Source organism: Anas platyrhynchos, chromosome 7 (assembly GCF_047663525.1).
Source record: "Anas platyrhynchos isolate ZD024472 breed Pekin duck chromosome 7, IASCAAS_PekinDuck_T2T, whole genome shotgun sequence".
Taxonomy (NCBI): domain Eukaryota; kingdom Metazoa; phylum Chordata; class Aves; order Anseriformes; family Anatidae; genus Anas; species Anas platyrhynchos.
Genome location: NC_092593.1, coordinates 29,842,853 through 29,859,742, shown reverse-complemented (window position 1 = coordinate 29,859,742; position 16,890 = coordinate 29,842,853). Strand labels below are relative to the sequence as shown.

Below are 16,890 nucleotides of genomic sequence, written 5' to 3'. Positions count from 1 at the left end.
GGAAGGAATGCTCTGGGTGAAATTCTGCAGAGTTTGGTGCACTCAGACAGCAAATGAGATAACACACCTGAGCAGCAAAGAGCCAGCAGTTTTGTGGATAGTGGATGGCGACGTGAAGGCTAATGTCAAATTAGTTTGAATGTCCAGTGAAGCATGCCGCTAATCAGCAAAGATGATTGCATCTATGCCTTAAAATAAGCAATTGCCCCTGAATGACCCAAATTTGCTGCTGAGCAGCGGCTGGCGCAGCAGACGCTGCAGCAGGAGGAAGGCTGCTCGCCGCTGAGGGGACGCGGAGAGTCTGACAGCTCTGACAGCTGTCTCTTGAGACCGTTTCACAAAACCTTGGGATTAATGGAAATGCCACTCAAGCAAGATGCGGTGATTAGGGACGTGAAATATGGAGCTGAATTCCTTTTTTTCATGACTGAGTGAAGGCAAGCAGGTGGCTCACACCTGGTAAGGTCACCTGAAAGCAGACCGTGACATTTATCAGGTCTGGAAGTGACATCCCATCCTCTCCTGTCCAAGGAGGGTCAGAGCTCCTTTTTGGGGCTGGCAAATCCCCCAGGAGGTGCTGGACTCACCGGCTGAGCTCCTAGAGGGTGGCTGGTGACCCTGAGGAGCAAAACCCAGCTGCTGAAAGGAGTCGAGCTGGCAGCTGGGAGGGAGAAAACTTCTCAGCTTTGAAACCTGGTCAGTCTCTGACTGTCGTGGTCTTATCACACAATTATCACAAGTTTTCTTGCTCCATCCTCTGAAATGCCTGGTGGAGGAACGAGGAGATGAGCCGTCCTGCAGAAAATCAGGGGTTCTGTCCTGGCTGGGTGGAAGGTTGCGATCCAACAGAGAAAGCCTTTGGCCAAAATATGTGCAGCTCCCAACATGTCTGGGCTGCGACCTCGGGCTGCTGGGCTTTTCAGCAGTGTGAATAGAAGCAGACAAAAGTGCTTGGATTGGCCCCAAAACCTAATCTCCACTGTTGGGTTTGCTGGGAGAGAGGGAGGGCGTAACAGGCTTTAAAGTGCATATATTTATATATACACACAGGGGTTTTAATGCATAATGCACACCAATATATATAATTTAGATATTAAATGTATGTTTACATATGTTTTAATGATCATATTCTAAAAGCTCATGAGCCCTTACCGTACTAATTACAGAATGGCTCGGGTCTAAACTTCCCTTTCCTATTACCCATTTTCCTCTTGTTGATTTTGAGTAAGCCAGGCTTGACTTTTCACACAGTCTGAAACAAATAAATAGCACAATAGCGAAGTGAACCATGCCATTTATCCACATGCAAACTGGCAAGCTTCTGACTTTAGGAATGACTTGTGGGAAATTGTAATGTAGTCAGCACGAGTGCATTATGGACAGCAAAACTGGGAATGAAATTTGGCCTTGAAAATGAGAAGAAGGGCACGGTATTTTTGTAACAATTTTCGTATCAGGTTTATGTTGGTTTTTTTTTTGAAGTTTTGTGGTGTACATAATTTGCAATATACTTTCAAAATGGTATTTTCCTTCCAAATTAAGAGTCAATTGCGGAAACATTTTTGGAAACCTGATTCCTGACAGCTGCTACAGCAGCCACAGCAGTTTTTCCAACCCACCTAGGGTGGGAGATGTGGGCATGGAGGATACAGGCTTTTCACATCACTGGTGTGGTCCTCCTAAAGCTGTCTGAAAAGCTGAGATGCACCAAAAGAGCCATCTGCAGGGAAACCAAATGTTTTAGCGTGCATTTTTGATTCTTTAAGTACCTCCTGCTAAATAATGAACGCACTTCACTGACGTGAGGCCTCCTTTCCTGCTCAGCTGTGCCTTTCACGAGGCGTGAAGACGGAGCCATCAAGCAGAACCAAGCAGTTTGTTGCATCAATGTTTATTTACCATCTTCTTCCCCCTCTGAAAGAGCCAGACCAACGGGAAGAGCTGCAGGCACCCCTCTGCCAAGGCTGCTGAGCCCTGGGATGATGTGAATCTCTGCAACAGTGCTAACAGCCCCAGGACAAGGCTTTCTTTGATTAACATTCCCTATTTCTCCTCTCCTTTCCTCTCCCCTCCTCTTTCCAGGCTTTTCCTTACTGGTTTGTATTTGGCCAGCCACCCAGCCAGCGCCAAATCTGGCCCTACAGCAGCTCTGCTGACCCCAGGGGTGAGCTTGTCCCAAGACGTTTCTATCACAAAGCTATCAGACCCAATTTCCTCTGATCTGACTGCCTCACAATCCCAGCGGAGGCAATTCATCTGCTGCTGGATGTGAGCTACAGCAGCAAATAAATGTCAGAGACAGGGCAGCCTTGCTGGAGATGAGAAATCTCACCCCATGGGCAGGGGCTGGGATGGGGAGGTGGCAGGGGGAGCCTCAGCCTTGTCCTGGTCTCTTCCAGGATCAAAGATGTGTCCCCAGGGCTGACTGTGGGGTTTCTCATGCCTGACATGGGGTGTTAAGGATGAGGTGGGCCCGAAACACAGCAGCATTAAAGCAATCAGGGATTTAACAGCAGTCCCCGTCCCTGAGGTGTTTAAGGGAGGTGTGGATGTGGCACCAAGGGACGTGGCTTGGAGGTGGGACTTGGCAGTGTTAGGTGATGGTTGGACTTGGTGATCTTAGGGGTTTTTCCTAGTCTAAAGGATTCTGTGATTCAGGATTCTTCTGAAAAGAGTTCTGTGATCTCTTCTATTATTTTTTTCTTCTTTTCTACTTTATTTTCTAGTTGTCTGTGGTAGCTACACAACTGCTACATGTCTGCTGAGTGAGCCAGCCTGTGGAGATGAACAATTCAACCAAATTCATGCAGGAAAACAGAGCCTGACCCCAGTCCTGGCACCACCCTGCTTCGCTGGCAGCTGGCAGCGCAGCAGCCAGGAGGAAAGGCTGGGGCTTAAGTGATTTAACTTGGAGAGCACAGCAGCAAGAGTGAAATCCACTTACACGGGCTAATTGATCATGAATGACTCCTTAATTAGAAATTAGAGAAATGCCCCCAAACTTAAGAGGAGAAACGGGACCAAGGTGTTGATGAGCTGAGGGGTATTCATGTGATTCTGGATTTTCCTTCAAAGATGCTCTCGCCAATTAACTTTTCATGACAGAAATTTGTTTGCCTTAATACAGCCAGTTAGAAGCATTTTCAGATACATTATTTAAGGCCTGAAAATAAATAGTGGCTGCTCAGCCTGCGCTCTGTGAAGCTCAGAGCCGCTCGCCTTCTCGCTCAATTATTGATGGCACTTTCAAGCTGCATTTGAGACACTCCTGCCTGCACAGGGGAAAATCCTGGCTTGTTTACTTGCTTGCTCTATTCCTCAAAGTCTCAAAAAATCTCATTCGGTGATGGATTTGAGGCTTTTATCACCCTGTATTTCACCCTTGCCACAGCAGAGGATTTATTTCCGAAGCCCCACCTGTGAGCTGCCAGCCCCGGAAATTTCTCACCACAGGCACTAAAGGTGGGACGATGCAGTGAGATTTCACTTAGTGTATCTTTTTTATTAAAAAAATAGGAAATGCCAGCAATGACACAACACGATTCCACCACCAAGGGAAAGTTGCACACTTGCTAGCTGGATGAGCACAGGATGCTTCTGAAGCACCCGAGACTGACTGCAAGGTCTGACTGATGCTTTTCTCACTTGATGGACTTTTATCTCTCTCCCAGCATGGGCTTTCTGATGTTTAATAAGGTATGAGCTTTTTTTTTCCTCACTGAGACATTTGCAGGATCTTTCCTCTCACCACAGATGTCACTTGATACAAACTTCTGCCACGACATACTTATCCTCGGAATTGCCATACTTGTGTCAGATTTGATTGAAATTAGCCTGGAGGCTCCCCAGGGGGGACAGCAGCCTGCTGGCCAGCTTTTTGAGCAATGGGCAGCACAGCATCACCCAAGACAGGTCTGAGTAAGAGAGGAGTGTTGTCGGAAGCAGAAATGACAAGGAACCTGTTTAAGACACCTGGCACTGGGGAGTTCACTACCCATCCCAGCTCCTTCCCGCATGGCAAATGGGAGTCACAGAGCTGGAAAGCCTGTTGGGCTCACAGCCCTAATTAATATTGCAAACGAGCTGGGGATGGGATGCTATCAGGCAGGCTCCAGGTGTGCCCTGACCTTTGCTGTCAGCAGGTCTGCAAAGTCCTGAGTCAAAACCAAGGGGAAATTCAGCTCTGATTTCAAGGGAACCAGCATTTTGCCTCCTCCTGCTGCTCCCGTGCTGTGCTAGCACCTACTGTCACCTCTTTGGGATGCAACAACCCAGCTGTGCTGCCTTTGCCTGCTTTGATAACCTCCAGGGTCAGTCTTTTTGCTTTTAAAATGACAAGAATACTCCTTGCTCCACAGGTCCTTCCTCTGGTACCTGCTGAGGTGGAAACTCAGCTTTTGGGCTGGTGTTGTCTGATGGCCACTGCTGTTGTGGGAAGGATAAGGTTTGTGACATCTATGCCAATGAACCCGCTGCTCTGGGAACTAAATGAGAGCCCAGCGCCTGCCAGGGAGAAAAGAAGAGACCTGAGCTTCTCTTCCCCAGAGAAAATAAGTGCAAATAATGTACTCATAAAAGAAGGAGGGAAAAAAAAAATGCCATCCCGAGTACTTTCCGTTCTCCTTTACATGCTTACAAGAAAGCAATTGAGGCTTGGCACTTGCATTTATTCAACAAAAAATTCTTGTGACTTCGTTTCTTTCCAGAGCAGTCAACCACACTGCTTGATACGCCGTGACCTTGAAACATAATGAAGCATTGAAAAGCAAATCCGGCGGTACAGAAAGGAAGTGTGTTTTACCCTGCAAGAGGAGGTACTGAGGTCCAAGTAAGAAACAACCGAGCGGTTATCTCTGGCGGCTCAAATCTCATCCTGGCAGGGCTTGTACAAGACAACCTTTGTTAGGAGAGCTGTGCCCAGGGCAATGTGTGGAGGGCTCCGTGGAGGAGCACCTGGCGCTGGGCACACATCTGACATTTAATATCATTTTGCAATGGTCTCTTTGCATCGTGTCCCTCTTTGCCCTTGGTGGTGTGTGATAGCCCCAAGGACAGGGCCCTGGGAGCAGGAACCATTGCAAAGAAATGTCCTCAGGGCAGGGGGAAAGAGGGTGTCTGGCACAGGTGGGAGAGGTTTGGATGTGTTGGTGGATTTAGGGGCTTGCTGGCACACCAGCAGCACTCCTGTGCTACCCTCCTGTGGCAAAAAATGTCCCCAGTTCCATCTCTGAGGCAGCTCTAGGTAGCAGAGGTGGGAGCTGTAAAGGAGCCTTGGAGGCAGGGTGAGGGACCTGCCCAGGAGCCTGTTCAGAGAGCACTTGGGTGAGGGCATCAGCAAGGATGTTTCTTCCCATGTAGGGTAGCCAGAACTGAGAAGAGACAGGATTGGAAATCTGTGTGTTTGGTACTGTGCAGTCCTGAATGCTCTCTGCGTGCTGGTGGTGCTCAGCACCTCCCAGGGTGGGACCTCAGAGACAATTATGGACCAGAAGATTCAACACCTTGGCCAGAAACCTAAAACCATTAAAAATAGAGGGATGATACCCGGAGCAGAAATACAGATCTTCATGCTCTCTGACACAGGCTGCAATACACTTAGGATGAATGTGGGTTTCCAGAGCTGGGAAGTTTTCCTCCTAGAGTGACTTTCACCTCAAAGTCTTTGGGATGAGAGGAAAAGCCTCTAACCTCAGCTGGAGCAGCGCAGCCCCATCTGGCCCAGTTCTCTGGAGGAAAGCCAAGAGGACAGCACTCCTCCCCTGCTGGTACATGGTTTGTTTGGCAGGCTGCAGCCCACGCCGAGCCGTGCCGGGACTTTGCATCCCTGGCTTGGACAGGATGCTGCGAGGAGCTGGTAGGAGAAAGCATCTCCTGACAGGGCAGCTGCCTTCACGTTAATCCGTAAGTAATTGTTAATTACAGCACTGAGTTAGTATCTGCACAGCCTTTACATCCAGGAGATGCTATATAATGCAAAGTCAGTTGATCAGCATCCCAAATTGGGCAGGCACTCACTGAAAATACTCCGAGTTACTGCCTGGACAAAGGGCCAGTTGTCAGGGTCTGGATGGAGACCTGGGGGCTGCAGATAGGAACAGAGGGATGAGAAATTGGGGGATGCTGCATGAGGCTGTGCTGGTTGTACCGTGTGGTCCTGGGCACCCAGTGTTGGCTGTGGAGAAAATAAAACTGCTCCAAGACATCCTTGTGCACTCTCTGACTGCCCCCGTGATGCTGCTCAGCAGGCATGTGTGCGGGCAGGGTCTTGCTCCAGCCCTCGGTACTGTGTGATTTACAGCTCTGGTCTCTTCTGGATTTTTGGGGCTAATTTGAGGCCCCAAGCTGCAGGGACAGATAGATGAACCCAATGACCAGCTTTCAGGCCAGCAAAGATCTGTTAATCCAGAGCCACATGGAGCCGGGACGGATGGTGTGAGGTGCCGATGCTGGCTGGTGCTCAGCTGCTTGCAGCACGGTGGGGATGAGTGTGGGCAGCTCTTCTGGCAGATCATCACGTTGAGTGGTGCTGATGATGTGAAACAGCTGCTCCGAACACAAGCCGGTGCAATCACCAATTCAATTAACCGTATTGATTAATACGGGAGCTCAGCAAAAATCTTAAATGAGGCCGCCTGTCACCCAACATGTGAAATTACCGTGCCCTACCTATGCTAGTTAAACGAGGCTGAAACATTTACCCTTCTTATCATCCTACTGTGTGAGAAGTGGAAAAGGTCTCGCAGCGATTCAATGGAAAGGAATAAATCACAGGCACATCACCCCACAGCACAGTTAAATGGCTCTTGCTCTCCACGTCTTCAATCTAGAGAAGTAGTGATGCTCTTTGGCTGTACGGGGGGAAATTGGGTAGCCAATTTCCCCAGGTTGGCTCCAGGGGACACAGAAAGGCTTCCCAGGTGAACATTGTGCTAAAGTTCAAAGTCCCCATTAGCCTTTCTGCTCCTCTAACGCCCTCCTGCAAGCTCTGGGCCTGATCCAGCCCCACAGAAATTCTCTGGGGCCACTTCATGGACTGCAGCAGACCTTGGCGACAAATCCCATATGGCAGCTGAATTGAGCTGGGGGCAGAGGGTGTAAATTTAAGCCAATTTCTCATCTCTCGACCTCATTTCAAGGTTCACGGTGATGCATTTATAATTACACTCTTTCTCACACCTCCTCTGCTACGCGGGGATAGCTGTCCATCTGCAGAGCCTTCACAACAGCAGCAATTTCCCCTTCCCATTAGCTTGTCCCTTTCTTTCCTAAAGATGATAAAACAAACTCATCTTGGTGGTTAGTTTTAGATAGAGCTGTCATTGAGCCCTGGCTTTTTTTTTTTGCAGCTTCCATCACTCTGTTGCCAGGAGAATATCCGTCAGGAACAAAAGCTATTTTATTTTGTGCAATTGGACTCAGGGAGGAGGAGAAACTCTGTACAGGAAAGCGCAGCATTAACTCCGAGATTGCAGCCTTGCCATTTCAGTCAGGAGCTTTGGTTTGTTCACCAGGCTGGGAATTACGGACAGGAATTATGAAGGAATTGCTCGGCTTACGTTGGGAGGGTGACGAGGGAATCTGGCGAGGAAAAGAGGGCTGGAAATGGGTGTGAACACAAAATGGTTTGTCCACAGGGATGGGTGCAGGGTGCTAGAGGCATGCGGATGGGGCAGATGCTCAGGTGCCGGTGGAGGAGGCTGGGGAGCACTTGCAGTGCAAGGCTGGGCCCTGGGCCTCTCTTATCTCCCACCTCCGTCTCTTTGCTTTCTTTTGTTCATTCATTCCAGCAGCCAAAGAAATTAAAGCCATTCCGGAAGCCCTGTCATTTGCTCCGCATACTTCCTCACGCGGCTTAACAAAATAATCCTTGTTATTACTGGGAAGTGATCATTACCTGGATGGGTGTTTGCCTTCACCTCGCGCACCGGGGCTGGATGCTTGTTGCGAGCAGCCACAATGGAAATGGGCATTTCAAGGAAAAGCAAAACAAGAAGACAGGTTTACCAACGTAGCATAGTTACTGCTTTTGCCTTCAGCCATTGCAATAGCTGGAGAGCTTGCACAATGTTTGTAATGCACAGACAAGGAAGGAATGGAAAAAAAATCCTCCCAACTCCAGCTACAAATTGGGTAAATACACATTCAAAGCGGAGACTTGTGTCAGAGGAGTAAGTTTGCCTTGCTTTCATTACAGCCTAGTGTAATCTAATTCAGAAAATGAAGCAGAAAAATCCATTTGGAGAGCTTGGCAGAAGGAAGATGATGCTTTGTTTGCCCATTTGAAATGCATTGAGAATTATTTATTAGAAACTTCTGTGGGTAATTGGTTCTGAAATGAGATCAAGTCCGCAGGAAAGTTATACATACAAAAATAAATCTCGTCTGAATCATTTATTGAGTTTATGCTAGTCATAAAACACAGTACGCTGACCGAACAGTGTTCAAACACCTGTAAGTGCAGACTGTGTCAGGGATTTCTGGAGCTCGCCTTGCTCCCTGCCAAGGGATGCAAAAGCAAAACAAGCCCTGCTCACCTGGAAGCCAGCGATAACTCTGCCATCCATTTCAGCAGGAGAAGATCTGCCTTGCTACAGCACGGCCCAGGAGGCACATCTAAAACTGCCAGCTGCCAGGAGTCCCTGTCACTTACCTACACCATCAGCACTCGGCATGTTCTGCTCTCTGCAAGGTTTCAAGAGCTCGGTGCTGGGCCAACAAGCTACCCCTTTGCCTGCAAGAGCTCCCTTCTGTGTTTTTGGCCCCGGTACTGGTAAGAGATTTCTGCTCCTTGGCTCTTTGGAGCTATTAGCCATGGGGGTACATTTGCAGGGGAGCACGTTTCGGGGTTTTGCTGCACGGCAAGCAGAGGTTCAGCTCCTATCTGCAATTTCAAAGGCAGCAACTAAGCAAAGAAAGCTCTCTACCCCAAAGAGCCAGACACGCTCTTGTATCTGAGTCATGGGGACGTCATCCTGGACCAGCCCTTCTGAGTGCTGCTCAGCCCAAAGGGGACAATGACAGCTCAGTTCGTCGGGCAGTTTTGCTGCCACGCTTGAGAAACACCACAGGCGAATGGACAGAGAAAGTCTTAACGTGAACTTTAACATGGAATTCCTCCAAGATCATCTGCAGTGCAATACAAAAGCCTGAGCTCATTAGGGCATCCTGCTCAGGTCTAATTGCTCATCAGTATCGCTTCCTGACAGGGGAAGCGCGAGTGGCACGTTTCCAAAGGTGGGACGGCCCCGCTGCCAGGCAGGGAGCACCAAGGCTGCCACGGGGATGGGGTGAAAGCCTCGCTGCACCCCACACCGGCCCTGCTCGGGGACACAGTGTTGGTGGATGAGGGAAGAGGAGCTGATGGCATCTACCCGGACTTGTGCAAAGCACTGGATGGCTCTGGGGTCCCCAGCACCAGCAGGATGTGGGGCTGTGGGGCCAGAGGAGGCCACGAGGATGGGCAGAGGCTGGAGCACCTCTCCTACAGAGCCAGGCTGAGGGAGCTGGGGGTCAGCATGGGGAGGAGAGGGCTCTGGGGAGGCCTTGTAGTGGCCTTTCAGTGCTTAAAGGGGATACAGGAAAGCTGGGGAGGGACCCTTTATTAAGGAATGTGGTGATAGGACAAGGTAATGGCTTTAAACAAAAAGAGGGGAGGTTTAGATTAGTTTTATGGAAGAAATTCTTCACAATGAGGGCAGCGAGGCCCTGTCCCAGGCTGCCCCGAGGAGCTGTGGGTGCCCCATCCCTGGCAGTGCCCGAGGCCAGGCTGGATGGGGCCTGCTCTGCTTGAGGGGTGGCACTGGGGGGGCTTTGAGGTCCCTTCCAGCCCAAACCATTCCCTGATCCTGTGAAGGATGCTGGTGGGAGCCTCTGCTTCCATCCCCTCTGATTTAGGTCCCTACCGCCTGCAGCACCAGGCCTACAAACAAGTACTGAGCCCCACAGCCCCTGAGGGACCGAGCTTTGTCTGCACCTCACAAAAAGACTTCCAGGAGAGAGGTAGAGGCAGGGACGAGATGCACCAGTGGTGTTTTACAGGTGTGCTTGTGGGAACCAGGGTTTCTGGGGCTGGTCTCCAGCGCCGTCTCAGCCAGGCCTTCCCACCAGCAACGGGGTTGCTCTGTTGTGTGCCTCCTCAGAGAAGGGAAGCAGCTTCCCGATCCCAGGACGGGCAGAGTTTGACATGCATGAATTGCCTGTTTTCAATTAAGCAGACGGTTTTAAGTCCATTTCTGTTTGACATTTTGCCGCCTGGAGATTTGGGTTTACCACAGAAAGATCACGAGGCTGCTGAGTGATGCACGTAAGCCTCCTCCATCCCAAAAAACAGCTCATCTGAAAAGACGCTTTTGCCCCCAAAGCTGCTCAAGGCATCTTTTATCTCTGGCCTGAGATGATCCAGAGATCCCCACAGTCATTTCTCAGGATGGCAGAATAATTTAGCTATTCAGTAAATTACTAAAACGAGGGAGAATGAACTGGGGCTTGGAAGAGAGACAGAACGAGTACATTCAGACTTTGTTGGGGACTGCAGAGGACAGTGTGATTTTCCCCTGACACAGACTAACTCGTTTAAAAGCAGGGCAATAAATTATGTGAAATGTCAGCTGCTTGGGACAGGAGCTTATTTTGATAGTGAGATTCAGTCCTTCAGTATTCCCAATAAGGAGAACATTCAGTGAGACAAGTCATTTTGGATCTTAAAGTACCAGAGAGATACCAAGTCTGACTAAGAGGATGCCATGCTTCGATATCACCGGGATATAAATGCAAATAAAGTTATTTTACTTGAGAAAACACAGCACTGGTTCGCTACGGGGTCAGTTTAGAAAGATACCAAGCAGCTAGGGCATCGATAAAGGAGAGGCTGAACAGCGACTTTTGGGAGCAGCTCCCCAGATGATGCCACGATGGCTGCTACCTGTGGCGTGTGCCAGGCTGTGGCTGTACACAACCGGATGATCTGGAGTTCATCTAACCAAGCACCATGGCCTCATCCTGTGAAATCACTGGAAGATGCCAAAGAGATTACTTAATAAGCCGGCAGCTCCAGTAATGCTGTTAATGAGAGTTTTCACGCAGCAGGTGCAGAAGCAGAGGGGATGGGAGTCAGTGGGACAGGAGGACTTTGGAGCCACCTGAAATGTTTCCACCAGAAAGCCAGATCAAAATGCCCCATTGCAATTAGAGAACCGGGCTTTCCAGCTCCAGGGAGCTTTCCTTTGATAAACCCAAACCTACCAAAACAGTGCCAGAGAAATTAGCTCCCAAGGTAACTTTGAAGTGGTTACACAGCTCGTCTCGTCTGCGTCCAGTAGCCAGCAAAATGGCGAAACACCGCGTCCTGCTGGAAGCCTGGGCGCAGGAGGAGCCAGCCCCAGGAAGAGGAAATTTAATCATTGCAGCGAGCAGGGTCCCCATTCTCCCCAGGAAAAAACAAGGGGGAGGTAGGAGGAGCGGCGGCTCGGCTCGCAGTGGCTGTGCCTCCTCCTGGATGTCCTGCGGCTTCGTGCTCTCCTGCTTTTCCCAAGGGAATTTCCACACGGGACGGCTCAGCTGCCTGCGAGGGTTTCTGTGGCCACCAGCACTCGCTGCGCACTGCTTCCATCCCCAGCCTGCTGCATTGGCTGCCGATGATGCCATTTTTCCCTAAAGCAGCACCCTTGTTCCTTTAGTCTTGTGTTTGATGGGTCTGGTAGTGAATATTTCGTTAGTCCAGTATTTTTTTCATGCATTTTTGCCTTTGGCTCGCTGCCTGGGGGCTGGAGCCATTTCAGGCTTCGCATCCACCTTCCTGAACTGTAGTTAACTCCAGAAACCCTCAGTGGAAATGCTCCACTTAGGAGAAAAACATTCACATTGCACAACTCGTTGCTTTATTAAGATTAAAGGTTTGATTTCCATTTAGCATTTTCCTCTTTGTATTTTCTCCCTGGTGCAGGAATTGAAATCCTCGGAGGCTGCGACTCCAGGTGCGGGCCAGCTTCCCGCAGCAGGGGTAAGACACAAGTGAGGGGTTGCAAAGTGCAAACCTGCCACGGATTTTCTCAATGGCTTGAGGAAGCCAGGGTGCTGCGGGGAGCATGGGGCTGGGTGATGGGCTGGGCTTTGCCACTTCACTGGCTTAACCAAAATGTTCAAAATGCAAAAAAAAAAAAAAAAAAAAAGCTGTGCTGAGTGGCATCCCTTTGCACGAGGGCTTGCTCACACAGCCTCCGTGCTGGCTTGCATTGTGCAAGGTCTGCCCCTTGCACAAGGGGCTCCCACACTCCTTGTACACTCCTGTTTTGCATGAGGGGATCTTACACGCGTTTCACATGCCCATTTTGCACGAGGACCCCTTGCACACGTGACTCCCACACCCCTTGCACACAGCTGTTTTGCACGAGGTGCTCCCTCCCCCATTGCATGTGCCCATTTTGCACGAGGCCCATTTGCACGAGGCACTCCCACACCCCTTGCAAATGCCCATTTTGCACAAGGACCCCTTGCACACACCCTTTTTGATGAACCTTTGCACAAGGCACTTTCACACCCCTTGCACACACCTGTTTTGCACGAGGGGCTACCAGCCCCATTGCACGTGCCCATTTTGCACGAGGCCCCCTTGCACGAGGAGCTCCCACACCCCCTGCATATGCCCATTTTGCACAAGAACCCCTTGCACACCCCCACTTTGCACGATGCCCCCTTGCACCCCCCCCTTCCCCTTGCACACCCCCGCCCCCGGGGGCCGCCCGGTGCTGGGTCCGGCGGCCCCGCCCCGTGACGTCATCGCCGGGGGGCGGGGCGTGGGGCGCGCGCGCGGGTCGGTGGCGGCGGGGAGCGGGCACCGGGAGCGGGCAGCACCGGGACCCGCGGGGAGCACCGGGGATCGGAGGGGATCAGCGGGGATCTGCCGCCGCCTGCTCGCAGGTGAGAGCCGGGGGCTTACGGGGCAGCAGCGTGGGTCCCCCCCCCGCCCCGCTGGGGGCTCAGCTCCGCCGGGGAAAAGTTTGCGGCGGCGCCGGGAGGGCGGCGGGGGGGGAGTGCTGCGGGTCTGGGCGTGCAACGGCGGCGGGTGTGCAACGGAGGGGGTGTGCAAGGGTGTGGGAGAGCGGGCAGCGCCGTGAGGGAGCGAGCAATGCCGTGCAAGGGGGTGCGACGCCGTGGGGGTAATGCTGGGTGAGTGTGCAACGCCGTGTGAGTGTGCAACGCTGTGAGCGTGCAATGCCGTGAGTGTGCAACGCCCTGCGAGTGGGTGCATGCAATGCTATGCAAGGGTGCATGCTGCGTGTGCAACGCTCAGTGTGTGCGTGCAACCCTCGGTGTGCATGGGGGTGCCGTGGCAATGTGCAGCGTGCAATGTGCGTGAGCAACGCGGTGCCGTGCAACTGTGTGTGCAAAGTGTGTCTGTGTGCAGTGTAAGTGTGCGCTCTGGAAGCACACGCGTGCACAAGCGGTGTTTGTGCACGCTGTGTGTGCCCAGTGTGAATGTGCACGGCACGCGTATGAAGCACCGTGCAGGTGTGCACGTGCGTGTGCAAGCGTGGCACGGCGTGCAAGCCCCATGCAGTGTGGGGGGAGTTGTGGCACGGCCATCAGGTCCCCAAAATAGCCGTGAGCGGGCCGGGGAAGGGACCCGAGCGATGAGCAGGGCACCAGCGCGGTGCCTCGCGGGGTGAGCACAGCCATTCCTCGCCTCTGCGCTTGGCACGGTAATTATGTTTTCGTTTTAATGAGAAGAAAACCATTTGTGAAACAAAATATTTATTTTAGCCTGGTGGGGTTGCTCTGAAGAGCTTGTATCTATGCTAAGGAGGTGGTTTAGAAACTGCTTTTTTTTTTTTTAATGAGAGAAACATTTAAATACGGCGAGAAGCTTTTCATCCAGAAGCCTGTCTGCGCGAGGAAGTGAGCAGCTGGAGAGGTCAGGATAGAAAGGGAAATTTGCATCCCGCTTATTCTCCTTATTTTTGAAGAGGGCTGAAAGTTGCCTTGTGTTCGGCTTTGGTGGGCGGATTTCTTAAGGCAGCTGCCCTTGAGGGGAGCCGAAATAAATGCAGGTAACTCGGCCTCCGGGTCTCCCAGCCGTGCTTCCTCTGCTTTCCCAAGGCCGTTCCGAAAATGCCTGAGCTTTGCAGGTGGCGCAGGAGGGATGCCGAGCGGGCCGGAGGTTTGCTGCTCTGGCAGAGGACGCGCAGCTTTTAAAAGTTGTTTGCCTGGGAGCGGGGTTTGTGAAATTCAGAAGTGCGAATCGCAGCCTGAGCTCGCTTTGTGGCCAGAAATGCTGCTTTGAAAAGAAAAACCAAAGAATAAAAGGTACTTGCAGGGCCTGGGACTTTCTTCGGGTGAGTCCAGCAGGTCCCTCAGCGGGCACACACACATCCTGACGAGCTCCTTCCCTCCCAGCAGGGAGCCTGGCTTTCTGAACGAGGCAAAGCCTCGCTCCCAGCAGCTGGGATGGGAGGATCTGGCCTTTGTTTCATGTCCACCTGATGTCCTGGTAGCACCACAGCCATCCACAGAGCCATGCTGATTGAGAGCTAATTCCCAAGGATGTGAAAGACACCTGTGGCATTTGTCCTCATACCAGTTTGGGCTCCTTAATTTCTTCCAGTGGCCCTTGGATGTCACGTACATGTTGCTCACATCAAATGCATCCCTGTAACAACTCTGTCTCCCTTAGAGGACTCTCAAACCGTGATTTATTTTTCGCAGCCAAACCCTGCCTGCTCGTAGTGGAGGCAAGGAGCCGGTGGATTGCCTGCCTGCTCTTTCAAAAGAGTTGCTGGCTTTTTATGTGGTTTGGGCTTGATGAAAAATACCAAACACCGCAAGCCCCAGTGCTGGGAGTCAAGTGATGGCAGCGTGTTTTGGCTCCCGTGGACTCAGAAAGGGAAGCGTGAGAGCATGGAGGGGGGCATACCCCATGGCTCAGGGGAACAGGAAAACGAAGGAGCACTCCCCCTTATTTTTTCTGTTGTTTTTTTTTGTTCCTGTTTGTGTGCCTGTGAATGGTTTGGGTTTGCTTCTTGGCTTGGTCTGGCAGGGGACTCGCTGGGGCTGGGAGCACCCCGCTGTCCCCGCGGTTTTTGGGAGCTGCTGCCAAGCTCCGCTGCGCGTGTTGGAAGCGTTCCCAGGACGGGGTTTGGTCTTTAATGGGTCAAAGAGCTTGCTGTAAGACTTCCAAGTCTCCAGCCCTTGGATTTGTGTTTCCTCTGTGCGAAGGAAGGTTCACGTTTTGGGTGGGTTGGTTGAAAGTGGCGCAGGACCCGGCTGTCATGGGTCCACCTGGGGCATGGGGACAGCGACCGTGGGGTGCCCTGCGACACCTGCAGGTGCTCCTTTTGGAGCCAGGTTCGCCCTGCCCTGCCCCAGGGGCTTTAATAAGGACAGCATCAGCTGCTGGGAGGAGACATCAGGCGCTGAGCCGCGAGCAGCATTCCCAGCCCTTGCCGGCTGCAGTCCTGCTGTTCGTGGAGGCGAGGTGTCTGCCATCCTGCCCTCAGCGTGGCGAGCCCTAGGGGAGTCCTAGGGCTGAATATTTCTGTGCACTCCTGCCTGAAGGTGCTCGGCTCTACCTGGCCTCCGGCAGAGCCATTGCTCCGCACCCCGCAGCAGAGACCACGCGTGCAGGGTGCTGTCTGCTGCTGCTCTCGGGGCCGAGGTCGGGTGACGCGCTTCATCTCCGTGAGCAGACGGGGATGATGGATGGGAACATAACTTTGCAGCCTCCAAGCTTTGTACATTAAAATCCAAACGTGGAAGGTGGCTGAGTCATTGTTTTCATCTCTCCTGTTCCTTCATCAGCCAGGCGCTCGGGTGAAAATTAGTGGGACGGGAACACGTGTGTCTGGCACCTGTGAAGGAACAGGAGGAGAGACGCAGCTCGAGGGGTGCTTTGTGTAAAAGTACCACAGCAAAGTACAACAAGTGCAGCAAAGTGTCGGCGAGGGGGTGGTTTTGGGATGAGGGGGTCCCTCTGTGCCCTTCAGCTGTGCCTTGAGTGAAATGAGCAGAAATTTGGACACGGAAGCAGTGGTCCTGCAGGGAACTGAGACCAAAGTGTTTCAGGTCCCGCATGCCTCCTCGCCACTGCAGCCACTCGTGATGAGTCTGAAGGACTTACCCAGGGTGAGTTTAGTCTGGATCTTCTGTCTGAGACCTCTGCAAATTGAGGATGGGCAGCGGAAAGCGGTGGCGTGTGGTCCTGGAGAAGCCTCTGCTGTCACTGAGCGCTGGCAGTCGGGAGCAGCAACGTCTGCCGAGTTGCCTTTGGGAGTAAAAATAGTCTTTGTCAGTGCCGAGCTCGAGTCATGTGTTTGTGGGAGACATTCAAGTTTAACTCCGGCGGCCGTGCCGATTTCTTTGTTCGTGTCCATGCCCAGAGCAGGCAGCGGGGACGCTGGGTCTGTGAGCTGGGTCTCTTGGGCACCGGGCTCCAAGAGCTGTAATTAAACAAAGAGAAACTTTCTTTTTTTTGTAACCGATCCAGCTTGCAGAAAATGGCAGCTAACTTAAGGGAGGAAAACAAAACAAGGCTTTGCCTGGCCAGAAAAAGCGTCCTCACATCTGTGGCATTTCCTCTCTTTCTTTCCCTCTCGCCAGCCTCCCTCCCCAGCCCATTGCATCCTGACGGCAGCATTGAAAACCTGCGATCAGATTAGCTGTACCAGGGTGGGGTTGCTTGCAGCCTGGACGAGCAGCGTTTCCCAGCCGGGTGCTGAGCCCTGGGAATTACTGTTCTCTCCCCCTGAACAGCAGGCGCTGCGTCTCCGACCCCAAAACCCTCCGTGCTGCCTTCTGCCCTTGTGAGAGCTTTCTTTTTGTGTGTGTGGCCGTGCCTGTGGTACAGGTGGAGCTACTGAAGTCCGCAGGAAAGCTCAGGGAACAGTTCGTAACACACCT

General features: G+C 52.0%; 1 protein-coding gene across 4 annotated transcripts in view; it reads left to right on the top strand.

Annotated features, from left to right (window-relative positions):
- The window catches only part of SH3BP4 (SH3 domain binding protein 4), a 78,432-nt gene that overhangs the window by 27,565 nt on the left and 33,977 nt on the right, over positions 1–16,890 (top strand). Inside the window, exon 2 of one of the 4 annotated variants that reach the window (XM_072041183.1) lies at positions 11,942–11,998. The gene's annotated coding sequence lies outside the window, so the exon portion shown is untranslated. Of the gene's footprint in view, positions 1–11,941; positions 11,999–12,771; positions 12,916–13,077; positions 13,165–15,795; positions 16,117–16,890 lie in introns of those variants that run through there. The other 3 variants (XM_072041178.1, XM_072041184.1, XM_072041185.1) reach the window with 3 other exon arrangements.